This window comes from Anolis carolinensis, chromosome 1 (genome assembly GCF_035594765.1).
Source record: "Anolis carolinensis isolate JA03-04 chromosome 1, rAnoCar3.1.pri, whole genome shotgun sequence".
In the NCBI taxonomy this organism is placed as follows: Eukaryota; Metazoa; Chordata; class Lepidosauria; order Squamata; family Dactyloidae; genus Anolis; species Anolis carolinensis.
The window spans coordinates 302,992,863-303,006,742 of NC_085841.1; the positions used below are offsets into that span (position 1 = coordinate 302,992,863).

The 13,880-nt window shown below is 42.2% G+C and overlaps 1 protein-coding gene across 4 annotated transcripts in view; it reads right to left on the reverse strand.

Moving 5' to 3' along the window:
- Window positions 1-6,999, reverse strand: part of ambra1 (autophagy and beclin 1 regulator 1) — a 198,099-nt gene extending 191,100 nt beyond the window's left edge. For 2 of the 4 annotated variants that reach the window (XM_062962254.1, XM_062962198.1), the window contains exon 1: window positions 6,745-6,997. The gene's annotated coding sequence lies outside the window, so the exon portion shown is untranslated. Of the gene's footprint in view, window positions 1-6,744 lie in introns of all 4 variants that reach the window. The other 2 variants (XM_062962362.1, XM_062962306.1) reach the window with 1 other exon arrangement.
- Window positions 7,000-13,880: the final 6,881 nt, after the last annotated feature.

Genomic DNA, 13,880 nt, shown 5'->3' on the forward strand with positions numbered 1-13,880 from the left:
ATATTTATTAATACATAACATTATTGTATATCATATGTAATAATTACTCTGGTCAAATAAGAAAACAGAACAATACAATCTCTAAAATCAGAACACTAAATACAAAACAACACTCAGAAGACAGGGCAATTCCACACAGGGCAATTCCACACAGGAAACAATCAGACCCAGATAACACCTCACAAAAAAGGATTCCCTCAACCAGAAAACAGCCAGGCCTCAAACCTGCAAGGCCATTCAATGCTAATCAAGGTAACTAATTGCAACATTCATACTTCCTACACTCAGACTATTCATTACTATTCGACCTGGCCAACCAACAATTCCACAAGGTAGAAAGTGGCCAGGCTTCCAAACAGCAAGACTATTCACTCCTCTTCAACCTGCCCAACCAAAATTTCCCCTACATGAAAAACCCTCACTTTTGGAACCCATCAGGGCACTCCGTCCCATTCAACCAGCCCAAGCAAGGAGGCCCCTATATAAAAAGCACCCAGGCTATTCAGTGCAATTCCAATTGACCACAGCAACGCGTGGCAGGGCACAGCTAGTGAAGGAGCTAAAGTTACACCTGATGACCTCTTTCCCTAAAACCTACTTTTGCAGCCTAGTTGCACTCTAACGTAAACATTTCCCTAGTGATGCAGCTCAGGATGCTTAGAAATGACGCCTTCAGTGCTCCCAACCACAGGCCCACTGCAAAAAAGCATCCAGAAAGTCCTGCTGCAACTGTTTCTCTAAATTAGCCCCACAATTGAGACATCATTTCTCAGTTAGCTTTACACCTGGAAAAACACTACAGACATCACTTCTCAGCGCCATCATCTGCAGCAATTTGGGAACCTTTCATTTGGTGTGCTGCCACATGGAAAAAGTAGGGTTAGGGAGGTCACATTTGATCATTAAGAAGAAAAAACATGAATTCCCACTAGGTACAAGATCATAAGCCTGCTTACTGAATAGGATGACCCCCATTTTTTCCAGATCTGCAAAGCATGCATATCTGGGATATGACAAACATACAGCGGGATAATTTAATTTAATTAAATCCAATGATATCAAAATTAAATGAACTGACAGTTACTAAAAGAAATTCAATACAAACAAATTTATAATAGTATGCACATACAAGCCCTCATAATTACACAACCAAAAATAGCAGGAATGACTGGCTAAACAACACTTCAGATGAAAAATGTAAACAAATTAAATACGCCAAGATGACAAACACACGGCACAGAAGCCTGCATGTAAGGCTTCACGAGCACTGTTTCCAGACATCGAGATTGCTTTATGTACTTCATGAGGACAGGCTGTAAAGACAGAAAAAGTGATAGTATGCTACCAATATTCAATTTTAATCCTTATGATTAATAAGTAGCTAATATTTATCCCACCTAGGATAAGAAACAATAGGTATAGACATGGCTCAGTTAATGAAGTCTCTGACAGCGACACTTCGTTTTACAAAGTAACTGTATGCTGTTCGTCTAGCCTTCCTTTCCTCCCCGTCTTCTGGCTGACTGAAAGATTTCTGTGTTGTCGAAGGCTTTCATGGCCGGGATCACAGGGTTGTTGTGTGTTTTCCGGGCAGTATGAGGTTGTGAGGTATATGGAGAAACTAACCAAGGAAGGTTTATATATCTGTGGAAGATCCTGGGTGCGGAAAAGACTCTTGTCTGTTGGAGACCAGTGTGAATGTTGTAATTAATCACATCAATTAGCATTAAATTGCCTTCCCAGCTTCACCTCCTGGCCTGGGGGAAACCTTTGTTCAAAGTCATTAGCTGTCCCTGATTGATTCATGTCTAGAATTCTTCTGTTTTTAGAGTGTTGCTCCTTATTTACTGTTCTGATCTTGGGAGTTTTTTAATACTGGTAGCCAGATCCTGTTCATTTTCATGGTTTCCTCCTTTCTGTTGAAATTGCCCACATGCTTGTGGATTTCAATGGCTTAACTGTGTAGTCTGACATGATAGTTGGAGTGGTCGAGCATTTCTGTGTTCTCAAATAATATACTGTGTCCAGGTTGGTTCATCAAGTGCTCTGCTATAGCCGATTTCTCTGGCTGAGTTAGTCTGTAGTACCTTTCATGTTCTTTGACTCGTGTTTGGGCGCTGAATTTTGTGGTCCCTATGTAAACTTGTCTACAGCTACACATCAAGTAAAAAATACTGGAAAATATTCTTGCTTCAAGGAGAGTAGGGAGAAAATTCCTGTGGGCCTTGAAAACTGTGTTTCTTTAGTTTCATAAATAATATTGAAAGGATTTAAAACAAAAAAACAATCATTTACATGAACACTTGCTAGAGAAGATTCAGTCCCTATCAAACTAAATTAAACACAAATGAGGGGAAAAAACAAATACACTACAAGTAAGTAGGTGTTTCAGTGAAAGACAAGATGTATCATCATAATTCTAAAGCTTTCTTATAAGGCAACAGGCTATGGTACTCCTAAGCTGCAATACAAACAATAGATGCACATAACATTCACAGAATTATAACCCACACAGAATTTATCGTATGATTAGATATAATAACTGGTGGGGGAAGCTACATCTCTACAGAAACAATACTACCATTATTTCTTGGTCAAATGCTATATTTTCTGCACCAACTATGGTAAGTTTGGATCCCTACAGGAATGCATTACTTTGTTACGTGACAGTTAAAAATAGTAATATGGCAATCAAATCTAAGATGCATATAATTCAAGAGAATCTCTCATAAGATTGTACAGCAAAACATTCTTTTCTACTCAAACATCGTAACAAACCATTACATGTCATAATTTATAATAACTAAAAGTTATCAAGATTCTAAAGCTGGCTTAAAAGAAAAGTATGGGGATTTTACATTTCTGTTAAGTGATATATATATGGGACTATGTTATCTATTTCAATAGGGGTTTTTTTTTTACTTTTAATGGCAGAATGTATTCATTTTTACACTGAACAAAACAATAAACTCCACAATATGGCAAAAAGTGTTTACCGTCAAATCTCAAACACATTTACGAATTCAGTCTCACTGCACTTAACAGGGTTTATTCTCAAGGAAATAAGCACTGGACTTCAGCCTTCCTTACACGTGACATTGTTGTACATATAACAAATCTTCCTCTTTGAAACCCTTTCTAACATGGCAAGCCAATTTATATTTACTCAGAAGCAAATCCATATATATTATATGGGCCTTAATTTAGGTTGCTGTATACAAGAGGCTAATGTAAGCAACAAGGAAAGCCTGAACAGTGGCAAACCAACTCCATCTCTACCTTTGAAGAAAAGGGAGAACATGGGAGGAGTCAGAAAAGAAGAAAAGGAAGGGGACAGAGTAGACTTAAGGAGCATCTACACTGTAGAAATGATGTGGTTTGATACCACTTTAAAAGCCATGGCTCAATGCTATGGAATCCTGGGAGTTGTCGTTTGGTGAGGCAACAGAACCATTTGATACATAAAAACTTTATAAAACGACAACTCCCAGGATTCCATAACATTGAGCCAGGGTCGATGTGGTGGTGTCAAAATGCATTAATTCTATAGCATAGTCAGTGTTTCCCAGATGTTCTGGACTTCAACTTTAACACAGCAATATAACCCAGAATATCAAGGCAAAAAATCCCACAATATCTGCTTTGAACTGGATTGTCTGAGTCCACACTTCCATATATTCCAGTTCAAAGCAGAAAATGTGAGATTTTATTCAGCTCTGTGGAAGAGGCCCTAGAACCCCTCCCTGTCGGCCAAACAAACTGGAACTTCTAGGAGATAAAGTCTTTAAAAGGCTCGAGGTCCAAGGTGTAGACGCACTCCCATTTGAAGTGATGTCAAACTGCATTAATTCAGATGGGACTCATGATCTTGCCAGTAGTATCCATAACAATAAACATTTCTCTGTGGTACCTCTTCTAACATGGCAAGCCAACTGATATTGACTCGGAAGCAAAGCCAACAATACAGGCAGTCCCCAAGTTACATACATCTGACTTATGAACGATTCATAGTTAAGAACAGAGGTGAAACAACAGGAAGTGAGAGAAATCTCCCCCTTGGAAGGGAAATTATCTCCTGGAAGGGTTATCATGGGGAAAAGGTGTCTCAACTGAAGCTTTATCAACAGTGCTTGTATTCACAACAAGCCACATTTTTCAAAATCCGATTATCACAGGGATAGAAAGTGAGGTGAAATCTTCTGAACAGGGGCACAGATAGCAAAACAAGCACCACAGGGGTGTTAACCCTTCCCTATGCTAGCCAAAGCCTATCTGGCTGGAGAGACACTTAAAAATGTACCTGTTCCAACTTACCCACAAATTCAACTTAAGAACAAACCTACAGAACCTATATTGTATTATCGGAGGCTTTCATAGCCGGAAACACTGGGTTGCTGTGAGTTTTCCAGATTGTATGGCCATGTTCCTGAAGCATTCCCTCCTGATGTTTCGCCCACATCTATGGCAGGCATCTCAGAGGTTGTGAGGTTTGTCGGAAACTAAGCAAGTGAGGTATATATAGCTATGGAAAGTCCAGGGTGGGAGAAAGAATTCTTGTCTGTTGAAGGCAAGTATGAATGTGGCAATTATTTATTTATTTCAGACATTTATATCCCATCCTTCTCACACACCCCCGGGGGGAGGGGGGGGCTCAGGGCTGCCTCACAATCAGCAATCATTAGATGTCAAAAAACATATTTGAAACCATTAAAATTAAAACAAATTTAAACATTAATTAAAAATGTCCATTTAAACATCCATTTAAAAAGCACAGAGCTGTCCATTATCAGTCATAAAATCATTTTTATTATTAATGCTGCGTCTGCTGCCCAAATGCCTGGTTCCACAACCAAGTTTTACGGTTTTTTTACTAAAAGATAGGAGGGAGGGAGCCAACCTGATTTCATTAGGGAAGGAGTTCCATAGACAGGGAGGCGGGGTATAAATAAAGTTTTATTATTATTATTATTATTATTATTATTATTATTATTAATCACCTTTATTAGCACTGAAAAGCCTTGGAGCTTCAAAGCCTGGCTGATTCCTGCCTGGGGGAATCCTTTGTTGGGAGATGTGAACTGGCCCTGATTGTTTCATGTCTGGAATTCCCATTTTCTGAGTGTTGTACTTTATTTACTGTCAGCCAGGCTTAGAAGCTGCAAGGCTTTTCAATGCTAATCAAGGGGAATAATTGCCACATTCACACTTGCCTCCAAAAGACAAAGAGTTCTTTCCCGCACCCTTGACCCTCCACAAATATATAAACCCCACTTGCTTAGTTTCAACAAACCACACAACCTCTGAAGACGCCTGCCATAGTCAGGAGAGAATGCTTCTGGGACACAGCCATACAGCTTGGAAAACTCACAGCAACCCAGAACTTATCTTGTTCGTAAAATGGGAGCTGCTTGTATTCTGTGGGTCTTAGTTTAGGATACTGTGTTCCAAAAAAAAAAGCTCACTTTCTCTCGCCCTTTTTGATGTATTTATTTCGTGTCAAAAGCACTGCATAATAAATAAGTTTAAAAGTGATAAAATAAAAAAATCACAAACAGCTAAATAGATTTAGACCAAAGGTGGGCAACAGCAATCGCATTTTCCGTAGCTTTAAACAACTCCTCCTCCATGCATGAGGCAGGGCATTGTGAGCAGTTGTTTGTTCTGCTCCACAGTCACACAAGATGGAGGATTCCTCTAGGTAGTGCCATCTTGCCAGGTTGTCTTTTGATCTGCCCACTCTGCTTCTCAGTCTATTCCCAGTTGCCCATTCTTGATTTGCCCCTGGAGGCAGACCCACATGGGGGGCCATCCAGTTGGGACTGCCTGGTTTAGTTGCCCAGAGGGACACCCTTGATGTTGCTGGGAGAACATCAAGACGAGTGGTGGTTTTCATGAAGCTCATCCTTGACCTGAGTCTACTGGGAGAAGGCTGATAGTCATGCAGCGGGTGGGGTTTTTTTTGTTTTGTTTTTTTGAGGAAGATGAAAAAAGGGAAACATGGGAGGAGTCGGAAAGGGTGGGGAGAGGGGAGAAGAGTTGTGCTTCCGTGCTCTGAAAGAGATCAGCAAGGTTAGTATTATAAATGAAGCAGAAAAATACAAAGGAGCAAGTTCCTGGTTTTTTGTGCATTTTCCGGGCTGTATGACCATGTTCCAGAAGCATTCCCTCCTGACGTTTCGCCCACATCTATGACAGGCATCCTCAGCGGTTGTGAGGTCTGTTGGAAAGCTAAGGATGGGAGGTTTATATATGTTGCTTGCCATAGATGTGGGCGAAACGTCAGGAACATGGCCATACAGTCCGGAAAATTCACAACAACCCAGTGATTCCGGCCATGAAAGCCTTCGACAGCAAGTTCCTCTTTCACGGGGGAAAGAGGAAGGCGAGTGGGTGGGCCTCGGATTCGCGTCCTGAGGGGGTGGCTCAGGGAGACTGGCTTCCTTAGACGGATTGAGGCACAGAAGGGTTTCCTGAGAGGGCCGTCGGGGCCTTGAAGCCTCGGGGCGGCCTCCTAGAGGGGCGACCGATATCCCCGGGTGGATGGGTCTCCGCCCACCCAGGGATCTTGGCCGCCCCTCCAGGAGGCCGCCCCGAGGCTTCAAGGCCCCGACGGCCCTCGAGGCCTACCTCAAGCACAGGCCACAAGGCCTCCCTGGGGGCCCCTCCACCCCCAAGGGCCGACGCTGCCGCCTCATGAACCCCATCAGAGGAACCAGGCCCGGCCTTTCTAGGCCCGAAGCCTACCTGAACTAGGGAGTGGTGGTGAGGCCTAGCGCGCCGGGCTGCCGAGAAGGCCGGAGGCGTCGTGCGGGGGTCACCGAGGCCGAAGTGCTCGAAGGGCCTCGTCCGGACCAGGAAGAGGAAGCCCCAAATCCGCCGGCAAGCTGCTGCTTCTCTTCCTCCTCCGCCTTCTTCTTTTCCCACTGCAGCCTCCTCCTCTCTCTCCCTCTCGCCGCTTACTACCAAGGCCAGGGCGCCTAGTCAAGCGCCGAGAAGATGGATCGGCAGCGAATGCCGAGGCAATCGAACGGCCGAGGCACAAAACAGGAGCAAGGCATAACTAAACGACCTCAGAGCGCGCGATGGGTAAGTTATCATCATAGGAGGAAGAGACTGGCAGTTCAAGGGGCATCTTCACAACTAACAAAATGAAGTTCAACAGGGACAAATGCAAGATACTTCACTTCGGCAGAAAAAATGGAAATCAAAGATACAGAATGGGGGACGCCTGGCTTGACAGCAGTGTGAGCGAAAAAGACCTTGGAGTCCTCGTGGACAACAAGTTAAACATGAGCCAACAATGTGATGCGGCAGCTAAAAAAGCCAATGGGATTTTGGCCTGCATCAATAGGGGAATAGCGTCTAGATCCAGGGAAGTCATGCTCCCCCTCTATTCTGCCTTGGCCAGACCACACCTGGAATACTGTGTCCAATTTTGGGCACCGCAGTTGAAGGGAGATGTTGACAAGCTGGAAAGCGTCCAGAGGAGGGCGACTAAAATGATTAAGGGTCTGGAGAACAAGCCCTATGAGGAGCGGCTTAAAGAGCTGGGCATGTTTAGCCTGCAGAAGAGAAGGCTGAGAGGAGACATGATAGCCATGTACAAATACGTGAGGGGAAGTCATAGGGAGGAGGGAGCAAGCTTATTTTCTGCTGCCCTGCAGACTAGGATGCGGAACAATGGCTTCAAACTACAGGAAAGGAGATTCCACCTGAACATCAGGAAGAACTTCCTCACTGTGAGGGCTGTTCGGCAGTGGAACTCTCTCCCCCAGACTGTGGTGGAGGCTCCTTCTTTGGAAGCTTTTAAGCAGAGGCTGGATGGCCATCTGTCGGGGGTGCTTTGAATGCGATTTCCTGCTTCTTAGCGGGGGGTTGGACTAGATGGCCCATGAGGTCTCTTCCAACTCTACTATTCTATGATTCTATTATTGTGCCACAAATACCATCTGCCTGGAACAAAGAACTGGTGGGATCACAAGCCTGAAAAAGTTACAGAAAATTAAGACATCAAAGTACTCTGGGACTTCCGAATTCAGACTGACAGACTTTTGGAGCACAATACTCATGACCTCACAATTCTGTTAAAAAACAAGGTATGGATTGTTGATGTTGCAATCCAAGATGACAGAAGAATCAACAAGAAGCAACTGGAAAAGCTTACGCAATGTGAGGATGTAAAGATTGAAGTGCAACGACTGACACAAGCCAGTAAAGGTGGTCCCAGTGGTGATCAGCACACTGAGCACAGTGCTTAAAGACCTTGGCCTGCACTTAAAAACAATTGGCGCTAACAAAATTACTATCTGTCAGCTGCAAAAGGCCACCCTATTTGGATCTGCATGCATTATTCATTTATGTATCACACAAAAGTACTACGATATACAATTACTACATCAAATAATGGGCATATTTGATATCTTGCTTAATAAAATTCAACATCACTGACACCTTCAATATAAACAACTATTCTAAATTTTAAATTAGACAAAAGTTAATTACCTAAGAGCATCTCCATAGCAATCCACTGTAGTATCAGCAATAAATTTAGCCCAGATTGTTATTGCTTCTAGGGTGAAATGAAAAACTTGCAAGTTACCATAGATTTGGTATCACACAAAAGATACAGAATCTTTTTCTGCGACATTATTGGAATGCTGCTTAATGCTGCTGGGGAGTTATAGGTTTTTTAAAACCCTGGAAAACTCACCTGGCTTTAAAAAAGTTGAGGCCACTTTCCTAAAAAAGAAAAAAAAACTTCAAAGAAGCCTGATTATAATCAGTGTCTTATTTCTGAGACACCATAGGACTGGACTGTAATTTATTATAATCTTGTCCGTCTATCCCTATCCCTGAGATTGCAATCTCAACTAATGTTTTAATAATACCATCTCAAGTAATGGTTTAATCCTGTACTACAGGTTTATTTTTGTAATTGCATGTATTTATCTTACAGAAATGTGTGTGTGTGTGTGTGTGTGAGAACATATGCTTGTCTGTCTGTACCAGGGAGGCTGCTGTTAGGTGAAGTGACCCTCTGTGATGCCACTGGATTGGTTGTTTTTAGGTGAAGTGACCCTTTGTGATGTCACTGGGAAATAAAGGTGATAACCAGGAAGAGAGCCATACTGCCATGGAGAAATTGTGAGTTGACCATATCAGAGTTGGAGGAGGGAGAAAGGGGAGGGAAAGGGAGGAAAGAAAGAAAGGAAAGAAGGAAATGAGAAGGGAGGCGTGTAGTGGGGAAGAAAGAAAAAGGAAAGAAGCAAGGAAAGAAAGGGGAGAATGAGGGAAGGGAAAGCAACAGCGGCTCCTCCAACAATTGTCTGGTTTATACTTTGGTTTATACACTACTATTCACTGAAAAACAAAAGATACTTTTCCCAAAGGTATTTGTTAAATTTTATGAACATGCACAATTCCTTTTAAGATGTATTTCCCATAATCAATACATGCCTGCCTGCACACTGACTCCAGAGAGAAAAAGAAGATAAGGGATTAAATAAGCAAATGGCATTCGCAGTAAGTCCCACTGAACTCAGGAAAATGTAGCACTTGATGTCAATATGCTTAGGATCATGCTACTAGCCTGTCAGCACTAACAGAGAGCATCAAGTGATTGGGGGGAAGCATGGCAGTGAGGTTGGAAAACTGGATTTAGAAGAAGGAATTGCAATAATCCTGGATCACATTACTAAAGGTCATCAGGGGGATAGTTGAAGGCTCTGAAATGTAATTGTGTAGTTTACACACTCACCAAGGCACTTTCTAAAATGAACCAGAATAGTGACTGGTTTTGATTGAGCATATGTTTGCTCAAAAATTAGAAGAATCTGATTCTAGTTTCAATTGAAAGTTGCAATTCTAAATTCACCCTTGACCTTAATATACCTAATCTTGTCTAATTTGAGAAGCTAATGTTGCATGAGAAAAGTAGCCCTGGGTCCTTGGGATGTCTAATTTACCTGGGCCAGGTCCCCACTTACTGAAGTCTCCTTTTTTCCTCTTTTTTCCTTCATCCTTGCCCCTCCTTTCCTTCCTTTCTTCCTCCTTCCCTTCCTTCCTTTCTCCTTTCCTCCCTCTTTTCCTTCCCTTCCCCTTTTTCTTCCTTCCTCGCTTTTTTTCCTTTCCTCCTCCTCTTCCATTCTGCCTGCCTTCCTTCCCCTTTTTCCTCTGGGAAGCTTGGCTTGTTAAAGGTACTTTGAAAAACTATGTTGTGTTAACCTAATATTTTATGCTCCTGAGATCCTCATTCCTTCCCTTTGGGGGAAACCTTGTTCCCAAACCCAAAGATGTCTTGCATCCACACAATTACATAGCCTGGGGGAAAGAAACCAATCTGGGAATTTCCTCACCAATTTCCAGCCTCCACCCATCTCTTGGACTTTACCTGGACATTGCAAGACAATACTTCTACTCAGGCGGGGGAGATCACCTCTCCCTGCCCTCTGGGAAAGAACAAATTTCACCACCCTGCACCTTTGATGAGACCTCTCACATCAGAAGGAAATCTGCATGTCTATAGCCAAATCCATCCTCTGTCATTTTTGCATGATTGTATTAATATATGATGCTTTGTTTCTCTGGGGTGTGAAACCGCTAGGCCAGCCCTATTAAGGGGCCATGCCATCTTCATCTCATAAGACAATAGCATTGCTGGGTAGGGCCAGAAAATGCCCTCAATCACTTTATTTTTCCTGTTCAGTAAAAGGAACCCCATTCATCAGCACTTAATCATCCCTTGTTCCTAGCCCACACTGGCCAACCAAGCCCCTCTGTAACTGGTCAGAATTCGAGGCTTGGCTGCAGCCTGCCAGCTTGTGTATAAAAGGGACTGTGAAACTGTATTCTGTATGCTATCTGCTTTGTGAATGTATCACTAGCTAGCATCTTATCTGTAGATAATTAACTCTTCCTTGGCTGAAAATCACCTTCTCTCCTTGCTTGCTGGCTAACTTCAGTTGGGATGCTCACCATAGCAGGGACTCACTCAAAATGAGCAGCTCAGGCCAATCACTTGCCTGGGTTTCTGCCAACAGGCATCCCCCTGGTCTCACTTCCAGGGGTTGCCTCCAAAAATGGGGCCAACACTAAGCAATGCTGGGTTTGCACTAGTACTTGAATGGACCTCCAAGGTACCCATCTACACTACAGACCTGTAGTTCTGTTATTTACTATAACTGCCGTGGTTCCCTCCGGTGACATAATGGGATTGGCAATTTAGACGAGGGGGAACTTCTCAGTCCAAGTGCTCTAGGGTCTCGCCAAACAATAAACCTCATTTTTTTGTGGGATGGAACCATGGCCACTACACTAAAATAAAAGAACAATAATTCCATGGTGTTAATGGGTCCCCTGGTAAAACTCGGGCCCCTTCTACACTGCTATATAAAATCCTGATTATATGCTTTGAACTAGATTATATAGCAGTGTAGACTCATATAATCCAATTCAAAGCAAATAATGTGATTATCTGCTTTGATAATCTAAGTTAAATGCCAGTGTAAAAGGAGCCTCAGAAGGAATCCTGTCTTGAAACCTTGGAGTAACATTGCAGCCAGCCAAGAGCTGGCAACAAGTGACTAATGGTCTGACCAAGTGTACACCTTCTTTCCCATTTCTGACCATTAAAGCAGGCATAATAGTTACCATAGCGCATATGTGTCAAATGCAAGCCACAAGGGCCAAATCTGGCCCAGCATGTCATTTTATGTGGCCATCCAAATGGTGGGCTACATCTCATGTGTTCCTGATCATTAGAAATCATGACCAGAGCTGATAGGACTTGGGATACAGTAACATCTGGGACACTGCAGTTTGTTCTGTTTACTTAGGATAGTGGGGTTTGAATTTTGATACAAGGTTTGTAGATATGACGTCTGACTGTAAAATGTCCTATTAACCTTTCCCCAACCTCAGAGCCAGAAGTGCTATTCTGTTACAATTCCCATCATCCTTAGTCCATGTGGCAGATAACAAAAGTGATGATGTTATCGAACACCACTATTCCACCCCTAACTTGAAAAGATTTATAGTTAGGGATTTATAGTTTTCCATGGACAACAAGCAGGAATGAGATACAGCAATTCCTCTCTTTTGCGCAAAACTCCCAGGCCTCCCCTAGGTAACCTCTACCTGAACTAGGCCCGGAAGCAAATGATCCAGTTATTGTTTCACATTGAGAAATAGCCCCAAGGCATGGCTCAAGACAAAGAAGACTTTCGGTCATTGCAATATCCTTCATCTGGCCAGCCTAGAAAAAAGACATAATCATGTTAAGACATCCAAAGCCAAAACTTATATTTACCCCTTTCTGTGTAACTTTTATCCTTCTATATAATGTATCTATTTCCCAAGTCTGAAATGTATAAACTGTACTTTTACTAAGTAAGTAAGTAAACTGTACTTTTATTCTACCTTATTCTTAAATGTACTAAATGTAAGAAATTAAACTGCCTGACTCAAGCCAAAGTCAGGAATGCTTTCTCAGCCTCAGGCAAAGAATATAACCAGCCATAAGCATCTTCGTTTACCTAGCCCAAGCAAAGACTCCAGAAATCAGCTTCCATTGTTCTCCAGGGCCTGGATTTCACAATCCCATCATCCCCACCCTGGATCTCTGATGGCCTGGAATGCCAGCATTTCTTGGAAATGCCTCTCTACCCACAGAGCTTTCCCCACCTATCTAGGAGGGGATTTCCAGCCACATCAATGGAGCTCAGTCAACCAGAAACCTATGCGATAGGATTAATCCTGACGATGTCAACATTTCATCTAAACTAATCCATATAATGGAAAAACAGTAAAAATAATGAACTGAATTAAGCCATAAACTCATGTTACTCCTTAATTGGCAAAGCTTTTACTATTCAGTCTGTATCAATGAATTATTTTGTATCCACAGATTCTGTATCCATGCACTCAAGCATCCTTGGCTTGAAAAGATTCCAAAAAGCAAACCCTGATTTTGCCATTTTATATTTTATTACACCATTTTATATAATGGGTCTTTAGCTACCACAAATTTGGTATCTATGACGGGCCCTGGAGCTAAACCCCAGCTGATACTAAGGGGCCAATGTATTTTGCAGTCCTTTGTTCAGATGTACAATCTCCACCAAAAAAAATCCCTTCAACTCTTCCTCACATTTGTGGGAATTTAATACACTGCTACATAAATCCTCTTGCCCTTGATGTGGTATGCTATCTGCCACCATCCCCAATCGGGCCACATTAAACCATTATGCTTTTCTCCCCACCTCTTCTTTAAAGGAAAAGATCAGTGCCCTCTACAGCTGAATGCAGATGCAATTCTTTCACATAAAGTTCCAATCAATAGTTATAGTGCAGTTCAGTCACTAAGTACTTATCTCTTTCTCATTTAAAAAGGATTTTATTAGCAAAAGGATATCTTGTTATTGCTGAATGTTTTAAGTAATCACAGTGAATTTCATATTACTTAATCACTGGACAAGTTTAGGAAATAAAAAAAAGTATAACGTCACTCTGTTATAGAGTGCATCTCCAGTTTCCCTAAGTCAAGTTGCCTGGCTATCTGGTCATTTATTACAAGGTGGTCAAACATTTTCCTTTCTCCCCCGATCTGAGAACAGAGAGAAGGAAAACCTATGGATCTCTCCAGTTTAATATTCATGCATGAATTCTGAATGGCCACTTTCCTATCATCTCTGAAAGGGCTGTTTCTATGATCTTAGCCTTTTGCAGGAACTGAGTCAAGGCTGCTCCCCAATTCTTTACATTTTCATTAAAATAGTCTACCTAAAATGTATTGTCCCACACACAATTTTATCACTGCAGATATCATGGGCATATGGATGCAATTAACCTATTGGGCACACAGAAGACAGGACGACTTGGAA